Consider the following 21,186-nt stretch of genomic DNA (forward strand, 5'->3'; position numbering starts at 1 on the left):
TATAAATATTATCTCAAAATTTATAAGATATATATATATATATATATATATATATATATATATATAAACTTTCTGTTGTAACATTAATGGTTATATAGAGTACTAATTCTAGAAAAAGGCTTAACCTAGCTTCCTGTACATGATTTTGAGCTTCAATCTTTATCAGGTAACTAGGAATTAAGTTTGTGTACTCTGGATGTACTTAACAAATTGTGGTCCTTTAACCACTCTGAGATCTGCTCCATATGACATTTAAAATATTTAAGTTTTCTACAGTGAACCATGACCATTCCTAAGTCTCCAAGAGGATGATGGGGCCCCACAACAACAATTTCACCTGGATTGTGGTTAACACCACTAAGCTGACAACCACCACTCAAAGATCAGCTTCAGACTACACAAACTGCTCGGGACAATTTCAAGGTGGCTAGCTGAAGTGGTTCAGCTTCACAGACTCCTCCAGCCAGGACTTCAGATAAGCCCTGCATTTTCCCATTACACAGAGACTGGCAACAAATGATACAGAAGCTCTCCCAGGACTTGACCATTATCTCAATTTTTTCAGGATCCCCTAGAGATGCCATTGTCCCCAAGGCAGCCGGAAGCAATCTAGAGAACGCAACACCCACATTCCCAAGAGGTAGGGTGTGTGGGTTTTGGTTACTCAATGGGTTATGGATATTTGTCATCATTTAGGGGGGGTTGGTTACAAGTTGTCATTGGTAATGGTTAGGAAAAAAAGCTGAACAAAGGAGATTAGATTCAGGGATCTCATTCTGAAAAGGATACAGAAACAAGGATATAGAAATGATAGGATAAAAGGGTAGATTATTGAATCTACTTTTTTTTTTTTTTTTTTGGTTTTTCGAGACAGGGTTTCTCTGTGTAGCTTTGCGCCTTTCCTGGAGCTCACTTGGTAGCCCAGGCTGGCCTTGAACTCACAAAGATCCGCCTGCCTCTGCCTCCCAAGTGCTGGGATTAAAGGCGTGCGCCACCACGCCCGGCCTGAATCTACTTTTAAACTAAAAAAGCAACTACTAGTCTTAAATATTTCATAATGGTATGGATTTTTATATACTGATACAAATTTAAGGTTGTTTTTGTTATACTGTATATACATTTCTACTCTTGTTTAAGATATTTTTGTATATTGATACAAATTTAAGATTATTTTTGTTAGAACATACTGTATATACACTTCTACTCCCTTTTAAGGTATTGTACCTATGCAGCTCATTTAACAATGAAATGTAAATTTCTAGTCCTTGAAAGTTATTATTACAAACTATTTAGGATAATAAAGAAATGCAGGTTGGTAGTTAGTCACCTATTACAATCAAACTTGTAGTCATGTTAGGTATGTTTTCAAGATCAAACAGATATATTTAAGATAGACAGGTAGTCTTCAAACACTGCAGAGATCTACAGAATATGATATTTAAGATATTTAATAGCATTTAATAACATAAGACTTTTCATGACAATGAGACACATCTGCTCCTGGCAGCAATGATCTACTTCAGATGAGATGATGGGCATTGAAGAACCTCCACATGGAGCTTGCTTTCTGTGGGGCAAAAGTTAAAAGCCAATGGGCAAGAAACTGCCCCTGCCTCAACTGCTGACAGTATGGTGTCCAAATTGGACAAGCAGGGCATAAATGAAAGTAATTGCCAAATGTTGCTAAGACAAGGTAGGACAGTCCTTCAAAATTCCTGCTTCACAGAAAAGTCTGTCAGATATTCTAGGCCTGTAGGCAGAAGATGGATGCCCCAATGTTACAGAGGATCCTTGGGTGACTGTCCAGGCAGCCAGCTGTTTCTGTCATTTCTATAGTTTTGGAAGTTGTTTGCTCTGCACTTCCTGTTTACTCAGATAATATTATATCCTTCTCAGGTCTGTGACAGAGTTGAAGACTAGATAGTTATAGTTATAGCTTTCCTTGTTATCAAATTCAGAAAAGAAACTCACAAAAGGGATGTAATGTGTATAAGGTTAAGAGACATAAAAGTTTAAATTGTTTATCCAAGAAAATGTTTGAGGTATAAAAAAATAGTTTGTGGTTGGTAATACTAGTTAGGTTAGAAAGTAAAGAAGGCACAGCACTTTGGACTCACCAAGACAGGACAGAAAATGGAGTATTTCCTATGAATTTGCCAAATGCAAATGGACTCGACATTGTGAATTTATTCTTACTTGATAATTGTTCTTCTTGTATATAGTTTTTCTGTGTCAGAGTTAAAACCTTCCATTTTTTATTTAGACAAAAAGGTGGAAATATTTTGTGATATTTTTATTGCATTCTGGTGCTCCCGAGACTGCCAATAAAGTTTGTTTTGAATCAGAGGGCACAGCTAGCTATTAGCTGACCAAAATTAACCATAGAGGTTTTGGAGGACTGAGGAGGGCAGGATTTAGAGAGGGTCTCAGCCCTTTTGGATGGAGGAACAAGAGAGGGAGGGTGTCATGGGTCACTCCTCTGCCACTTCTCTGACCAATCAGGTTCTTATCCCAATTACTGACTCCCAAGGTTTTATTGATAAGGAATAATTAGATAAACAAATCACATTTCAGAACACTGGAAGTGTGTTGGAGCTACAGCCTGGCTGCTGGAATGCTTCTTAGCAGTGCACAGAGCTCTGGGTTTAACCCCAGCACTGTATAACTGGATGGGGTGACACCCCTGGAAGCCCAGCACTCGGAAGATGGAAATGGGATAATCAAGTGGCCCTGCCCCCATGAAAAAGGAGCACTATTGATTTTATTAAAATGGCTCTCACAATCCCATATTGCGAACGTTTGGTCTTGAGCTAGGGACATTGTTTAGGTGAGCTGTGGGTGTGTATGTGTGTTTGTTTGTTTATTTATTTAGTGTGTGTGTGTGTGTGTGTGTGTGTGTGTGTGCACATGCATGTGTGTGGTGTTTGCATGTACCACAGTGCATGTGTGGAAATTGGAGAACAACTTTTGAGTCAGCTCTCTCTTTCCATTGTTGGGACCTGGGGACCAAACTCAGGTCACCAGGCTTGGTGGCAAGCGCCTCTACCCCCTATGTCTCCTCGCTGTTCCCAGCTGTGGGATATTTAGAAGGTGGGTCTGGCTAGAAGTAGGTAACGAAGGGTGGACCTTCAAAGGTGAGAGCCTGGCCCCTGGTTCCTCCACTCTGTCTGCTTCCTGGTCCGTTAGGACCGAGGAGGCCCCGCCACAGGCTCCTCCTGCCACGCCCTCCCCACTGCACTGGTTGAAATCGCTCTGACATCATGGGCCGGACCTTCCTCCCCTTAGGTTGTTTCTGTCAGGAATGCAAAAGTAGCTGAGACAGGTGGGATCTTTCCCACCACTGAACCCCCCTGACTGTGTGACTTGTTATATCAACAAAAGGTGACAGAAAGAATGCTGCCCCCATTCTGACTGACAGCTTTGAGCGGTGCATGTGTCCCCACTCCTTGCCCTCTGTGCAGAGACCACATGAACAAGACCAGACTGGCCGGTTCACAGACAGGCTATTCCAGAAAAGACTACCCAGCCTCTATCTGAGCACAGAGACTCAGAAACTGCTCCCTAGCTTTTCCCCTCCCAAGAGACCAGCTGAACACAGTCCAAAGTGGCCACCTGGAGAATCATAAACCGAAGCCATGTTCTGTTGAAGCTGTAAATTCCAGGAAGCTTTGAATACATCAAGGGCTGAGCGATACAGTAGCGACAACGCCGCCTTTTTATAGTCAGATTTCCTCAAGAACAGAAACCACTTCTCATCTCCCCATGTCAAGGTTGCTCAGTAAATACTTGTTGAGCTTATGTGGAAGTTCCAGCAGGGAGCACAGCTACTTTATACTCTTGAGTGAAGGTCAACCTTCCTCCATCAAGGAAGAATGTCTGTTTCTAATATGGGTGAAGCTTCAAGGGGTGGCAGGGAACATGAGGGAAGAAGGGGATCCCCAGCAACCCAGGATGACAAGTATTACAGCCAGATGACCTCACATGCAATACTTGTCAAATGTTCGTGACTCTGCGCAGAATAGCTAATTACTGTTATCCCACCAGTGACTGCTTCCTGCCCCAGACAATGACAGAGCTCATCCCTGGCTGTGATCATCCAAGGGGGCTCCCTGTAATTAACACTACTCAGTAAATCCACCAGACAGCCCAGAGAGGGTGCTTATAGCACACAATGTGGGGAGGGGGCGGGGGAGACTGACTGGGAATGGGTTACTAGGGGTGAGGAAAGTGTCCATGTACCCATTAGCAATATTCTTTTCTTTCTAGAGCATTCTGAATTAGTGACTTGGAAATAATCCCAGAGGAACTCAATTTAATGGCCACTTTCTCTTTCATACGGGACAAGAGCTGTCACTTCTGTAGATGGATTTTTCAGGCAACTCATCCAGGAAACCAAGGTCCCATCCGATTAACTAGTAAGTTAACAGAGGACAGAGCCAGAAAGCAGACTAGGAGCAGGAAATAATTTTGGCAAAAAGAGGTAGGAACACAGGCTGGGCGGGGATTTGGCTCAGGAGGAAGAATGCTTGCCTAACAAGCACAAAGCTCCGGGTTTGATCCTCCACACCACATACAACTGGCCACAGTGGCACACGTCTGTGAACCCAAAACTTGGAAAGGGGAGGCAGGGAGGCAGGAGGCTCAAGAACTCAAGGTCATCCTTGGCTATATAGCAAGTTTGATGCCAGCCTGGGCTACAGGAGGCCTGGCTTTTAAAAAAACAACAACAAAGCCAAAGGCCGAAGCCAAGCAGACTGGCTGGGTCTAGCTGCACAATCGCTGTGCCTTAGTTTCCCCATTCAGAACAGTGAGGATGGCATGAGTACCCACACCTCCTGGGGCTGGGGGATAACAAAAGTGTTTTGACTAGAGCCTGGTACAGTGAGGTGCTATGGGCCTGTGCTCATCACCAGTCAAGGGGTACACCCTTGTGAGCAGAGGTGCCCTGGACAAGGCCACCCCTATGGTAAATGTCCCACAAGGCTGATTGACAAGAGTATCGGGAGTGTAGAGAGGAGGAATGTGGCAGGTCCAGAGCCAAACTACTTTGCTCTGTCTTTAGTCCCCTTAACCATTCATTGCCACCCTCTGTGTTGGATCTAACATCCTGTGACCATCAGATAAATCTTTTGGGGACATATCAGCTTACCAGAGCACTAGCCACCAGGCACACAAGCTGAGACTGTCCCCAACCAGCATTTGAAAGCTCTGGCAGAGATTTTACCCGCCCCCCAGGCACCCACCTGCTGCCCTCACCGGTGTACCTGAAAAACGCCTTGACATTCTGTGACTACAGAAAGCGCACTAACTGCTTCCATGGGGAAACATTTCCTCCAGGGCAGCTAAGTCTGTGTTCCCTGGGCTGTGGCTCTCACTGTTGAAGGCTCCAGGCGCAAGGCCACCTAGTTCTCTGTGTTAGCAAAAAGCCAGGCTTTCTTCTTGAAGGGGCCAAAGGGGAATTGAAAAGGGATTTTGCTTTATCAATGCCATGTACACGGTCCCACCGAAGCGCTTGCTGGTGAGGGGCTGGCGAAAGGACTCAGTGGGTGAGGACACTGGCCCCATGCCTGACCATTCTAGTTCAGTCCTCAGAACCTACACAGGGGTGGAGAAGAGTGACTCCTACAAGTTCTTCTCTGACCTTCACACATGTACCTTGGCAAACATGCACCCATCCACATCCATGCACATCAACAAGTAAACGTAATCAAAGCAATGAAGTAGTCAGTGGGAATTCAGTTTCTGATGTTATTTTGTGGAACTGGGGACAGAATTGACCCTAAGCATGCTAGGCAAGCACTCTACCACTGAATTACACCCTCAGCCTTCCCCACCCCTTAAAAAATTCTGAGATATGGTCTCACTAAACTACTCAAGCTAGTCTTGAACCAAAGCAGTGTGTCCCCTGCTTCAGCCTCCTGAATAGTAGAATTTCAGGCCTGAGCTACCAGGTCTGGCGAGAGCGTGCTGCGGGTCACTCTGGCTGGGTGTTGCTGGGAAGTACTTGGGATGAGACCCATCACATTGGAATCCATGGGCTTTGGAGCAAACAGATGGCCTTTCCTGATGTGTGTGGGTCTCATCCAATCAGCTGAAGGCCTGAGTAGCCCAAAAGGCTGACCTCCTCCAAGAAAGCAGGACATCTGCCAGCACAGAGCTCTCAAAGTCGGACAGCAAAGGCACAGGCTCCTCCCTGGGTCTCCTGCCCGCTGCCCCTCACCCTGCAGACTTACATGCAAGTCCTAACCATCGTGAGCCAGATCCTTAAAGTCAATCTCCGTCTCTCTTTCCATGTACACATACAGTAGACCCGCCCTTACCCATAATCCCACTTCTACTTGCAACTACTCCATCAACCAACCACAGCTTGAAAATATTATGTGGGAAATTCAAGATATAATTCATGTTTTTAAGCGTGGGCTCCCCTCTGAGAGGTTTGCTGAAATCTTAAGCCCTGTGTCCAAAGTGATTCTTCAAATCACCCAGCAGTCATTTGGAAAGCTATTAAAGGAGAACTTCTGTGAGTTCAAGGCTAGCCTAGGCTACAGAGTGAGGCCTTGTCTCCATACCCCCATCCTAATATCACTAAACAGTAAACATCCATTGCTATTTTCTTTTTCATCTTGATCTGTTTCTCCCGGTCCTGTCTCTCTGGCCCAGCAGCTCCCTAAAGGTGACACTCACATCCATCCGTCTGTCCGGTCATTGATGGTTCTCCAGGTCTTCACACACAGCACATAGTCAGGAGCACTCTTCTTCCCACTCAGGCCTCCCATGAGATGCTCCCATGAGATGCTCCCATGAGGTGCTCCCATGAGGCAGCCTCATGGCAAAGGAAGGCACTACTCTAAGAAGCCCATGGCCCGCTGCTGAGACATGCCACGGAGTGCATTTGAACGCCCTCGACCCATGCCTGCACAGGCAGTCAAGCTGCACAGGATGAGGCAGGGAATGGGGCGGGGCTCCAGACAGCACGCCCAGGCCAGTCCACAAATAAGCCTGAGGGGAGAGCAGCCATGGAGGTTCAGGCCAGCCTCCGGCAGGATAGGGCCCTGGGGGCCTGAGATCTGAGTTCCTGTGAGGACAAAGATGAGGCACAGAGAGAGGGCTGGGTTCCATCTGGAGGACCACAGGCTAGACCCATTCACACAGCAAGCAAGGGTCACCATCACCATCACCCTTATTTTATTTTAAGACAGCTGGCCTTAAACTCACAATCCTGCCTTAGCCTCCCAAATGATGAGATTATAGGACTAGAGGCTCTCACCACTAGAGCTGGCTCAAAGGTCTTCTTTTCTTCTTTCTTTTTTCTTGAGCTAAAGTCTTATTACATAGTCTAGGCAGGTTTCCACTCCTCACATTGTGGTACGCCTTCTGCCTCAGTCGCCCAAGATTAGGTTTAAGCCATTGTGCCCAACATCAAAGATTTTTTTTTTTTTAATTCCCATCCTGATGCCTGCCAGGACTGTATGTGGGCTTCTCCTGTGTCTGGCATGAAAATCCAGAAAAACCAAAAGGCAAATGAAGAATGAAAGCTCTAAGGATAGTGTTGAAACTGGAATCTCCTGGGAGTCATTCTCACATGCAGTTCATAGATAAGAAAACGGAGGGGTGTTGTGGATGGGAGTCTGAGGTCAGGCCGGTGTGAGTGGAAGGAAGGGCTGGGACTCTGCAGTTAGGCCCTGAACCCCCACAGGGCTGGGATTCCGCAGCTGTACCCTGGACCCCCACCTCTCCTACAGAAGTGAAAGGACAAAGAGAAAGACTCAGCAAACAGCAAGGCCTGGCCCCCACCAATGTGTGAGCCAATAAGAGTTGTAGAAAAGCCAGGCTGGAGCCAGGTGAGTGCTGCCACCAAGCCTGAAGAACTGAGTTTGGCCCCTAGGAGCTGCACGCTGAAGGAGAAAACTGACTACAGGCTGTCCTCTGACGATACTTAAAAAGCTCATGACATTAATTACCGTGTATGTGTGTGGAGCACACGTGTGGAGGTCAGAGAACAACTTTGTGGAATCACTTCTCTTCTTCCACCTTTACGTCGGATGCAGGGAGTGAACTCAGGTCACCAGGCCTGTTCAGCAAGCGCCTTTACCCACTCGGCCATCTCACTGGCCCTTACGCAGTAATATTTTAATATTGTGAACTTAGGTTGAGTTTAGAATGTGTGTACAAAAATAAACAGAATACATTTCAATACGCTATATATAAAAGAAATCTCACTTTCTAGGCATAGTTTTCTCTTGAGACTCAAGGAAGGAATGCTGCCTTCTGGGAGAGGAAATGGGTTTCTTTGTGCAAGGCAGAGGGTGGAATTCTGGGCCTTACTCTGCTAAGCAGGTCCGTGTCTGCTGAACTGTATCCGTAGCTCGTCCCACTGTTTTACTACATCGCCCAGGCTGGCCAGGAAGTTTCTCTGTAGCCCAGACTGGCCTTGAACTTGCCATCCTCCTTGCCTCAGCCTCTTAACAGCTAGAATTACAAGCTGGTACCACCAGGCTTGGCTTGGTTCATGTTTCTAATACCAAGGCCCATGGATAGGATGGTGCACACCACACCATTAACACTGTCAGGGGAGGCAAGCTCTTTATCTGGCCTTCCCTCGCCTCCTCTTCCCTCCAATCAGCTCTGTCACTGCTAAACTAAGTGGGCCTGGACTCCTCAGCAGAATGAAGGGCTGGAGGCAAGCGGCCTGTCCGCACGGCAGTCCCTGAGAGGCAGCAGAGACTGAGGCCATGGAGGCAGCCTGTGAGATTTTTCTGATGGTGGCTGGCTTTTTGGTGAAAAGTGACAGGAAGTGAGGGAGGAGGGTGGGCTTCCTGGAGATCCACCTTTGCCAACCCTGCAGGGGGCTCCAGGGGTGAGAAACACGGCAGGTTTGTCCTGCCCTGAGACCCGGTGCCTGGGCCTTACCCCTGTGTCCCACAGCGGTTTGTGGAGGATAGACCTGGGTCAGGGAATGACAGTTTCCCAGAGGGAGGATGGGGGGCAGGGAAGCTGTGAGGCACAGCCCTGACCCTGGCTGTCATCTCTTAGGTCTTCCCAGCCATCCCCTGCTCCTGCCTCCCCTCCCATCCCTGCAGGCTGCAGCTTGCAGCTTGCAGCTCCCTGTTCTCCCAGCACACACAGCCTGTCTTCTGAGACTCCTCTCCAGGGACCTGTGATAGCCTGTGATAGCTATCGGGATGCAACTCAGCAGACAAAGAAGGTCCCTGCGCTTGTCATCCCTGGCCACTCTTAAAGCAATGCCCCTGAAAGTGACCGCAGAGGAATGGGTCTGAACTGACCTGGGGAGAAGGGCACCACAAGGACGGCGAGCCTCAGAAGGAGAACACACTGCTCACAGAGAGGAAGGGAAGGAAAGCAAACAGTGGAAGCAATAGGAAGAGGGATCAAGACTTGTGGGAGGGGCTGATTGGACAAAAGGGTGTACTTCGGGGCACACCACAGCTCCCAATGCCACTAGGGCAGATGAAGAAGTACTGGAAAGGCAGGAAAGGAGGATTGAGGTGTTTTTGTTTGTTTTGTTCAATTAATTTGGGGAAGTTCTTTTGGGAGAGGATGATGCCAGGGTGAGGGGCAAATATGGAGGGACTGGGAGGTGAGCAGGATTGGGGTGCATGCGAAATTCCCACATAATCAACAAAGAATTAAATATAAAAGAAACAAGAAAAGAGTTGAAACCTGGTGGTGGTGGCACACACCTTTATTCCCAGCATAAGGGAGGCAGATGCAGGCAGATCTCTGAGTTGGAGGCCAGCCTGGTCTACAGAGCGAGTCCCAGGACAGTAAGGGCTACACAGAGGAACCCTTTTTAAAAAACAAAAAACAAACAAAAATAAAGCCAAAACAAACAAAAAGAGTTGGAGAGCAGGGTGGTGGTGGCACACGCCTTTAATTCCAGCACTCAGGAGGCAGAGGCAGGCAGATCTCTGTGAGTTTGAGGCCAGCCTGGGCTACAGAGCGAGTTCTAGGACAGGCTCCAAAGCTACACAGAGAAAACCTGTCTTGAAAAACAAAACAAAACAAACAAACAAACAAACAAAAGAGTTGGAGAGCCTGCAGGGACCTGTAGGGTCTGGGGATGTGGCTCAGTGGTACAGTCCTTGCCTCATTAGCAATCCCAGGGATAGTGTACATGCTTGTAATCTTAGCACTCCAGAGGTAGAGAGAGGAAGATGATAAGTTCAGGGCCATCTTCAGCTACACTGGAGTTTGAGGTCAGCCTGATCTACAGTTGAATTCCAGAGACCACAGACTACAGGACACCTTAAGAGTTAGACCCTATAGCTTCAGCTCAGGAGGCTAAGGCAGGGGACTGACAGTTAAAAACCAGCCTGGGGAACTTAGATCCATCGTCAATTTTTTTAAAAAGCAGAAAGAGGGCTGGGGATGTAGCTCGGTGACAGAGTCCTTTTCTAGCATTGAGGAGCATTGGGTTGATCCCCAGCATCACCAAAAAGAGTCAAAGGAACCAGGTGAGGCCAGATGGCCAGAGCGAGAAGAAGTTCAAGGGTAAAATGACAATAAAGCTGATGAGTTTGGGGAAGGAAGCAGTCCTGTGCCCAGCCACACTTGGGGGACCTGAAAAACTACCTGTGAATGGCCCCACCCTCCTGCGAGGTTGATGTCATTCTCTCCAGGTGGGGACTGGGAATTGTATTTTATCACGACTCCTTGGGCGGTTCTGATGGGCAGCCAGCCAAGGACCTTGGCGCCAGATCATGCAAAGCCTGAGATGATTTTTTCCTCTATTTTAGGAGCAATTGAAACCACTGAAGAGTCTTTAAGTAGGGTAGGTGAGAGCCATCTAGCTAGTTTGGCTGCTGTCTGATCCTTCTGGATGAATATGGAAAGTGGGTTTCAGGGCCACAGTGGCTGAGGAGACAAAGGTCAAAGAGTCTGGATGGTTATCAATGAAAAAGACCATGGTGGTCTGGGCCAAGATGGCGTCCAGAGCATCTCATCTAATGACATTAAATGTATTCAGACATACATGAAGGAGAGGCTGGGAGATGGCTCAGTTGGTGGAGTGGTTGCTTTGCATAGGAGCACCTGAGTTCAATCTCCAGAATTTGTGAGGTTTTTGTTTTTTGGTTTTTGGTTTTTTTTTTTTTTTTTTTTTTTTTGGCTTGTTTATTTGTTTTAAAAAGCCTCAAATACTGCTGCATGCATGTAATCCCAGTGTTGGGGAGAGAGAAACAGGTGGGTCCCTGGAGCTCTCTGGCCATCCAGTCCAACCTCCTTGGAAGGATCCAATCCAGTTAGAGACCCTGTCTCAGAACCAGTTAGAGATCCTGCCTCAAAACCAGTGAGAAACCCTGGTTCAAAACCAGTGAGAGACCCTGCCTCAAAACCAGTGAGAGACCCTGCCTCAAAACCAGTGAGAGACACTGCTTCAAAACCAGTGAGAGACCCTGCTTCAAAAACAAGGTGGAAAACAGAGAAGCAGCAATAGCAGAGGCTATCTTCTGGCCTCTTGTACATTTCCAACATGAACTCGCACACACTTTCACCCACAGAGTACACTAAGGAGCAGGGGAAAGAGGTGACTCGTGTCATCTTGTCATAGAGGGCCTTGGAGGATTGAGACCACCAGTTTTGGAGGAAGCATATTCAATATCCAGGAAACCCATCAGGACTTCTGGACCAAAAGAACATTCTGGACCCAAAAGACCAGGATTATTTCAAGAAGAAAAAGCATATGTTGAGTTTTGACAAGAAGAACAGAGGGGTTCAGTGTAGCTAATGATGCCCAGGAGTTCCAGAAGCAGATCCTAACTTGCAAGCTGTGAGATTGGAGCATGTTCCTTAACAGGCTCATTTATCTCTGAGAGCAGAGATAATAACAGTTTCTACCTTTAAATGAGTGCAGGGAGGTACTGCACGTGGCTAGCAAACTGCTCCAAAAGCAGCAATGGTAATTACTGTCATTACTGCTGATAACACTGCTAAGTAGGGGCCATTTTCTCCTGCCCTAAGTAATATCAAGCTAATGCATAGTGAAGACTCGGGTCTTCACCCATCTGCTTGAGTTTTCCGCCAATCCCTGGATACCCAATCCTGATGTTATCGCCTGCCTGGATGACAGCCCATGACCATACTAGTTGGTCTTCTCTGAACCACTGCTAGCATAATCCACAGCACCCAGAACAGAACTTATTTTATGCATAGGGCATCCACTATGTGCCATTCCACGGAGATACCCACAGGGCTGGATGACACCTCAGCTCACTGTCCTGTTCCTGGATGTCTGTGACTGCCTGTGGTCCAGCTGATGCCCCAGAGCCATGAGCACCCTCACACCTTCGAAACCCCACAGTTTCCCCAATGAAGGAAAGACAAACTCAATGTTACTGCAGTTCAGACACAGAGGTAACTCATGCATTCATTCCCTGTTATAGATGAGCTGGGAAGTCCTTCACTCATTCAGGCTACACCAGTTCCTTGGCCTCCCCTTTCATCAGTGGTAATCATGTTCATCTAACTGATGCATCCTGTGGCCATTGTTCCTTAAATGACCACAATTCATATGGGGACACAGAGCATGTGATGAGACTGTTGTTTATTTTTATATAAATAATACGTTTTGATATACAGCTTTTTTTTGTTATTTTCTTCGTGTGTGTATGTATGTGTGGTGAGGTGGGTATATGCATGCCACAGCATACATAGGGAGGTCAGAAGTCAACTTTCAGGGTTGGTTCTCTCCTTCCACTGTGTGTTCTCAGTATCCAATTCAGGGTGTCAGGCTTTCACAGCAAGTGCTTCTCCCAGTCAGCCATTGCACAGTCCCTCACATGTAGTTTTGATAATCTGCATGTGTGTATTCATATGTGTACAAGTGCATGTGGCTCATGTACATGTGAAGGTCAGAGGACCTCAAGTGCATTTTACTTCCTTCTCCTCCTCCCTCCCTTCCTTCCTTCCTCCCTTCCCTCTGGGTCTTTCACTAGTCTAGACTCAGCAGTAGCCTAGGCTGGCCCACCAGCAAGCCCCAGGCATCTACTATCGCTGTCTGCCCAGAACTAGGATTGCAAGAACACTCCATTTGGGCTTTTTTAAAAATCATGAGTCTTGGGGGTGAAACTCAAGTCTGTTTTTGTTTTCTTTTGTTTTGTTTGTTTTCTGACCCAGCTATCACTACTACATCCCAATAATTAAAAAAAAAAATTAATAATGCAGGCCAGTGTTAGAGCACCTTTTCCCATGAATCAACTTGACATCCCAAACTTTGTTCTTCTTAATGCTCTAAAATGTTCTGCAGAATGACTGAAGGATATTACAGTTACTTTTCCCAGAAGTGTGGCACTGGAGAACACTTAAGGGCCTTCAAGTCCATGCCCACCCCACAGGCTACAGGCAGCCCTTCCCCACCACACTCCGAGCTTCTCAGAAATGGAGCCCAGCAGTCAGTCCTGGAGCAGGTACATTTGGACTCAGCACCCCTGACTAGATGGTCATCACCTTGGAAGACAGGGACTCCCCCTCCTGGTTGCTCATAGCAGACAGCTGCTTAATAATATTCTCTAAGACAGATGTGGACAAGCCCGTCCTCCTCAGCCTCACACCTCATCAAACAAACCATAAACATCTCAAGATACTTCCTTGGACATCTACAGATCACCTCCTCTGACCCCCAGAGCAACCAGTGAAGATCATGGGACCCTCACTGAAGATGAGGTGACTCTGTCGGGCACTAAGACGGCGGTCCTTGTCTGAAGCTGAGTGTGGGGCTTTGCTGAAGAGGAGAGTGTATGGTAGCTCCTGGGTGTGTGTGGATTAGTTCTCTCATCAAAAGTGTCTCCAAAAATATAAATAAGCAACATAAAAATGTGAAGTGTAAAATGGGGCCGTGGGATGGCTCCCTAAGGGGTAAAAGTGCTCATGGAACAAGCCTGACTTACCTGAGTGTGATCCCCAGAACCTATGATAGAGAGAACCAACTCCCAAAAGTGTTCCTCTGCCACATGCACATGGTGACATGTATGTGCCTTCACACACACACACACATACACACACACACACTAATAATAATAATAATAAATAATAAATTATTTAAAGTGTGAAGTGATCAAAATATAATGTATGCATGTATCAAATTCTCAGAAAATTAATGCAAATGCTATATTAAATATGTGTGAAATGCATCCATTCCAGTCTCCATTGGAAAACACTTTCCTAAAAGGCAGTCACCCTGCTACTAAGATTTTTGCTAAACTTGAAGATCACCTGTGCTTATTGATTATTTTAATTAAAAAAATGTTTAAAGCTTAAAACCATGAAGTTTTATTTGACCCCAGTCAGCAGTATCTGTGAAACTATAGGTTCGTGTGCTGTTTGCAATGTTTTTCAAATGCCAACCAAGGAAAATACATAATTAATCTTTCTTCTTTTTATATCAGGCCATAGACTTTTTATTTTAGAATCAGCCTGGGCACCAACAGAAATGCATAACATTTGGAGGAAAATTTATTAATTCAAATGAACGAGATCATCTCATGCCATATTGACTCGGTGAACTGTTTAAAAATTCTTTCATTTTCAAGAAAGGCAGGGTCACAAGACGAGTTTGTGGCAGCACATCAGAAGGAGCATTGAGGGCCGGCACGGTGGCTCAGTGGGTAAAGCCCTGAGTCCAGTCCCCAGGAGCCGGGGTGGAAGGAGAGAACCGACCTCTGCAAGTTGTCCTCTGACCTCCACACATGTACGTCATGGCATGTGTACATGCCAACACATATATACATACACACAAAATAAACAATAGCGTTTTTAAAAGGAAGAAAAATCTTACTTGAGGGACTCTGCTACCCGGGACATCATCTTAGCCTTTGAGCAGTTTGCAGTGAGGAACCAAGCTGTGCACCTGCATCCTAACAGCTCTTTTGCATCCCAGATTTCTGAGGACAGTATTAATACCAAATGTCACACTGGTGACTCCTCACTCAGCTCTGAACCCGAAGTCCTAGGAAACTTCTAAAAGCTGGTGCTGTCAAGCCTGGCAAGAATGGAGTAGCCAGGCTGGGCAGTGGTGGCACACACCTTTAACCCCAGCACTCGGGAGGCAGAGGCAGGTGGGTCTCCCAACTTGAGGCCAGCCTGGTCTACAGATCAAGTCCCAGGATAGCCAGGGCTACAGAGCAATCCTGTCTCAAATAAAGAAACAAACAAAAAAGAACAGTGCAGCCTTCTCTTCCCTCCAGAGCCCTCAGCCCCCATGAACAGAAGCCTGGCTGCCCAAGGAAATGAGGGCCCAGGAGCTCCGGTCGGCATCTCACGGGTGCTTATTAAGCAATGGGTATCTCATCTGGGAAGAAGAAGGACCATTCACTTGGCTTCTTTCCAGCCTCCTTCCTCCCTACATCCTGCCCCAAGATGAGCCAGCTTCTCTAGAGCCCAGCAGCTAGATCTGAAAGTCCCCAGATGCTCTAGGGAAAGTGACCCGCTCCTTAAGAGTGTCTTGCCCAACGCTCGCTCCTCTGCCAGAATACTAGATACACGACATATGACATACGCTACAAAAGTCCCTCAACCCAGGAGGCTAGAGCCCCACCGACACTTCCTGATCTCCGTCCAGAGAGGCCTCGGCCTGCCACCAGCTTGCTGTACAGCCTTGAACAACTCATGACACCTCTCTAGGTCTGTGCCTAACTCTAAAAAATGGAGCTTTCTAAATTCTTTAGGTTCCGAAATTCTCCAATTTTTGCCCATGCCAGTGAACGCAGAGAGCTCCCGCCCTTTGCAGGCGTCTGTCCCCAGGTTGGCCAGCCTGGAGGAGTCCAAGTGACTCTAGAATCCAGAGGTCCTATGTTGTCATCACCATCTGTCACAGCCACCAGCCTCACTTGGGGTGTCTGGTTACTAGCCATCATTCTGGCTGGGTGGCAGCCCTGCCTCTGATATTTTTAGAGTCCTCCTGGGCCTGGCCCTAACAAGAGTCAGATGTGTTCAATCCCCGACTCTGCCAAAGGCCTGCCTCCATACCACCTAAATCACACTCTCAGGGCATCACCTGCAGGGAGCAAGACAAGAGCTCACCAGTGATGGGGTGAGGAGGGGGGACCTCCTCTTCCCACCCTCTCACAGGTACTCCATCCCTTCGCAGGCCCAGACGCCTGTTCTTTCTAGCACACCGGAGCACGTGTTCCCGCACAGCCTCTCTGACAACCTTTGGCTCACTCTTCTAAGAGAGTTTCACTCCCCAGTCCCAGAACAGGGCCCCACATTTGGGTCTCGAATGCCCAGCCCCCCACTTGAGCCACCCTTGCCTTAAGCACCTGCCCCGCCTAAGCTTTTGAAATGTGTGTCAGAGCCCCCACGGGCAGCAGACATGGGTATCAGCCACACATGGCAACATACACGTATACAATTAGCTGTCTCCTAGGAGGTGACTGGACTCCGTTTCCTAGTCAGCCTCAAGCCATCCCATGTGGCCTGGAGAGGTATTTATATAGTTCTGTCTCGACAGACTTCCTTTCCTGTAGTGTCCCTTGGAGTTAAGTTCACTGTGACAAAGAACTGCCTTCCAGTTGTGCCTTACAGATGAGCAGAGAGGCTGTGGGAAGAGGAGAGGAGATCACGGGCAGCAGAGTATTGGTCTGTACCTGCGCATAAACAAAACACTGGCCCACTGTGCTTAGTACCTACTATGAAGATATGACAAAGGGAGAGAAAGAAATCTAGATGCCATTACCTGTAAGGAGGGTGTGTGAGTGTATGTGTGAGTTTAAGTGTGTATGTGTGTGTCTACGTGTGTGCACATGCACTCCCAAGTGCGTTTGCGGGCTGCTAAATAGACAGCTCTGTATTTACAATTAAATTCTCCCTTGGGGCAGTGTCAGCTTGAGAGGGGCCTCCCCTGTAGGTGGGGCAACACCACCCGAGCTAACGTCTTCTTAGGACTGTTTTGCCCAGCCTTGCCTTCCCTTCCTCCTCCTTGCTGGCTCCCTCCCCAGCTTCCCACACAAACACCCTTGCCCAGATTGCAGGCCAGCCTCAGCTTCTGCATTTGAGGGACAGAGAAGGCTCCGGTCTGTGTGACCTGCTCTTTCTGCCTCCCAGTCAGACTCCTCAGTTCCTGTGGGGGTGGGGGTGCTAAGGATCCAAAACCCCTTGGAGGAAAAACAGGTTGGGCACCTTCTGGCTACCCTAGTGCCTCCCTAGGCTGTGGGCTGGGCATCTATCTGCCCACAGACCTTGGAGGGCACCCACACCTCTCTAAGGGGTCTTGCCCCACTTTCTGCAGCCCACTGAGGTATCTCTTGGTGGGAATGAGGGAGGACACAGGAAGACAGAGAGAAGTTCTGGCCCCACAGCCTTGAGTACCTAACTCTGCCAGATCTCTGGGCCAGGTTTCTCCACCTTCAACAGGTGTGCTGTGCTGGGGGCAGCCCAGGATAAGGCTCCCTGGGAGGAGGGGAGGAGGAGGCGAGGGGAGGAAGAGGCACGTGGAGCCCATGGCATACCCCCACGGGCTTTCCACCTCCTTTTCCCCTGGGTTTCCCCAGTAACCTGCATGGATCTACTTGATGGAACTTCCACCCTTATTTGAAAATGACATTCCAGGGAGAGGTGGGCAGTTTCCATGCCCGGGTTCTGGGATTTCTCTCTGATTCAGAATGACCAAGCAGAGGTGGCTAGAGGTGTCTCCCATACCTCTCATTGTGGTAAAACACACATAGTATTTATCATTTAAACCATTTGTAATTGTACAAGGCCATGGCCCGAAGTGAACCAGCAATATTGAATAACCCTCACCACTATACTCAAAACTTTCCATCATTCTCAACCAAAACTTTACCTGTTAAACATTACCAAATCCCACTCATTTCCATCCCCTGGCAACCACCACTACCGACAAGTCTGTCTTTGAAGCTGCAGATTCAAGGTGCCTCATAAGAGTGGGGACCTCCTGAACTGAGCTAGAAACTTCAGTCCTTCTCCAAGACCGACATGCACGTTCAGGTATACCTCCTCTTCGCGTGGAATCATGGATGGCATGCCTCCTTCCCTTTAAAGTCCTCAGATCTGCCACAGTAGGTAAGGGCAGGCAGAGGGTCGTCCTTGGTGCTTCCCCCAGCCGGTTAAGAACCCAAGGAAGCTGCCCCTCGCCGCTGTGAGGCGCCACGGAGCCCAGGTCCGGAGGAGCGAGCGGCCCACGGGGACCCACGGACCCAGGATCTGTGCGCAGCAGATCTGCTTGCTTAGCACTGCTTGGAGATCTGACGCTGAGTACCACAAGCGACAAGTGGGCTGGCCACCCTGGACTTTCAGAGCGTTGGGCCAGAAGTGGTGGAGAGGGGAGCCGCCCTGACTCTTCCCCAAACTTTTCCCGCCCGCTTGGGTGCAAAAGGCGACGGATGCCACCCAGGAGTGGCACGGTGGCCTTGGGGGTCCGAAAAGGGAGGCCTGCGCCCCAGAGGTCTAGAGAAAGAGCAGCGGGGCTGCCGCACAGACCGCACCCCGGCCCCTCCCTGTCACCCACGAACCCCCGGGCCTGTCCGGGTGCCTAAAGAGGACAGACCGCTCCCCTGTCAACCCAGAACCCCGACATCACTGCTGTCCCCGGACGCGCCCCCAACTCACCGGGCGCGGGCGTCTGGACGCAGTGGCGGGCTGTGCGCGGGGTGAGGCGCCGACTGTTTTGAAGCTCGGGCTGGGACGGCTCGGCCTCCTCCGCCCTCCGGCCGCCAAGCCTCCTCCCCGCCGCCCTCTCCGGAGCCCGCCTCCCGGGCTGTGATGTCAGGAGCCGGCCGATCCAGGGGGCGGGACCGCCGGAGACTGCCAGGGACCCCTAGCCCCTGACGGCCACCCTGCGCCACTCGCAAAGTTCACGGGAGCTGGAAATCTCCTCCTGGAGACATCGCTCTCCTCCTCATCTGTCTCCCTTCTTCTCTGTCAAGGGTTGGGACCCCGTGATTCCCGCTTCCTCCCTAGCACCCCTCTCTGTTTATCTTACTAACTTACCTAGCTGTTTGTTAATGTCTCCTGCCTCAGTTTCCTCTGATGGAAACGGAAGGCACGGTGGGAACTTGTTCTGAGGCCTAAAAGCAATGCTTATGCTTCCCCTGGCTCCTGGAGAGGCTGCGTAGCTGTAACTGAAAAATTAGAGTTCCTCCCCTGAGGTAAGACCATCATCAGGACCAATCTTAAGATTTTTGCCAAGTCGGGCTGGAGAGATGGCTGAGGTTAAGAGCACTGGCTGCTCTTCCAGAGGACCCAGGTTCAGTCCCAGCTGCTGCTCACAACTGTCTGTAACTCCAATTCCAGGGGTTCTGACACCTTCACACGGACACACGTGCAGGCAAAACACCAGTGCACATAATAAAAATAAATAAATCATTAAAAAAAAAAAAAAAAGATTCCTCCAAGTCTGGCCAGGCCTGTAAATCCCAGCTACTGAGAAACAGAGGATCCAAATTCAAGGCCTGTGTGGACCACAAAATGAATTCAAAGCCAGTCCTTGATACTTAGTAACCCTGACTCAAAAATTAAAAAGAAGACCGGGGATGGGATTTCATGGTCCCAGGCTTGCCTGGCACATGGGTTCCACCCCAATGACCCCTCTTCCAATTCCTCTCTGCAACCTCCCCAAATTAATACATGTACATACACCCTCACACAAATCACTCCCAAAGAACTTACTATTCCTGAAAATAACCAAAAGACCTATAACTACCTTTTTTCTTTGCCTTAGTTTCTCATCTGGACAGTCCAGAAGGCTCTTAGGAGGCTCTGTAAATAAACCAGGGGCCTGAGCCCCATTCTATGTGTTGAAGGGGATATTTTAAAATTGAAAACATTCAGATCCAGGGCCCAGATACAGAGTCATTTTAGATGTCTAATTTCACAGGTTTGTGTTCCTTGTACAAACCAAAAATAAAAGGTGTCTTGATTTTGCCTCTGACAACAAACGGGAACTTACACACGGTTGTGTGGTCTCGATTGACACTGTATTCTTTCTTTTTTAACTCATTTTTTTTAAAGGTGTGTGTGTGTGTGTGTGTGTGTGTGTGTGTGTGTGTGTGTGTGCTTACACATATGGAGGACAACTTGTAGAGTTGATTTTCTCCTCTATGTTGTTTCTAGGGGTGGTCAGGCTCAGTGGCAAGTGCCTTTACCTGCTGAGCCATTTTTCTGGTTCACTTATTTTTACCTGTTTCTGATATTTTTTATTACATTTACTCATTTATTTATTCACTTGTGCGTGCGGATCTCACACGTGGAGATCAGAAAGAATACCCATACAGATCCTGGGTATAAAACTCGGGTCCTCACACTTAGTGGCAAGTGCCCTTAGCCTGTTGCTGTGATAAACACCAGGACAAAAAACAACTTGGAGAGGAAAGGGTTGATTTCACTTTATACTTCAGGGACCAGTTCTTCACTGAGGGACACAGGAGTTCAGGGTGGGAACCTGAAGGCAGGAACTGATGCCAAGCTATGGAGGAGCCCTGCTGGCTGGATTGCTCAGCTACCTTTATTTAGCCTAGGCCCACCTGCCCAGGGATGGCACTGCCCACAGTGATGGTCAAGAAAATACACCACCAACATGCCTACAGACCATTCTGATGGAGGCAATTGTCCAGTCGCTATTCCTTCTTCCCAATGTTCTCTGGATTTGTGTCAAGTTGACAGCTGAGCTAACTATGACAGCCATCTTGCCATCCACCTAATTTATTTTATTTGTTTATTATTTTTTGAGACAGGGTCTTGCTATATAGCCCAGGCTGCCCTTAAACTCTCAACCCTCCTGCCTCTCAACCTTCTAAGTGCTAGGGTTACACATGGCAAACACCACCACCCCTACCACCCTAAGCCAGGTTGTTACTTCTCAGTGTTCACAAGTATCATTTTAAAATCTGGTTGCGGAGCTCTGTAGAGGGAAGCTCTCACTGGGTCTAAGTTTAGGGACTCCTTGCAAGACATGAGACCCCACATCCAAAGGGTCACTCCTTTGGGCCTCCAGCTGATACAGTTGGTCTAGGATCTCACTTGCATGGGCAAGGCTAATGAACTCATTCCCAAAGTAAGAGAGTCCCACACAGGGGACAGGAGGCGCTGCTTAGAGCTGAGGCCTCTCTGTCCCACAGTCATCTGGAAAACAGAAAACCCAAAGGTTTTACCAGAAGGGAGAGTTCCCGTGGCTACTATCATTTAATAAGCATTAGCCATGTGTCAAATACTTTA

The 21,186-nt window shown here is 48.2% G+C and overlaps 1 protein-coding gene across 1 annotated transcript in view; it reads right to left on the reverse strand.

The window, feature by feature from the left end:
• The window catches only part of Emp2 (epithelial membrane protein 2), a 44,152-nt gene extending 25,450 nt beyond the window's left edge, over window positions 1-18,702 (reverse strand). The window contains exon 1 of the mRNA XM_028872881.2: window positions 18,583-18,702. The gene's annotated coding sequence lies outside the window, so the exon portion shown is untranslated. The remainder of the gene's footprint in view (window positions 1-18,582) is intronic.
• Between the last annotated feature and the right edge of the window lie 2,484 nt (window positions 18,703-21,186).

The sequence above is a fragment of the Peromyscus leucopus genome, chromosome 8b (assembly GCF_004664715.2).
Source record: "Peromyscus leucopus breed LL Stock chromosome 8b, UCI_PerLeu_2.1, whole genome shotgun sequence".
Lineage (NCBI taxonomy): Eukaryota > Metazoa > Chordata > Mammalia > Rodentia > Cricetidae > Peromyscus > Peromyscus leucopus.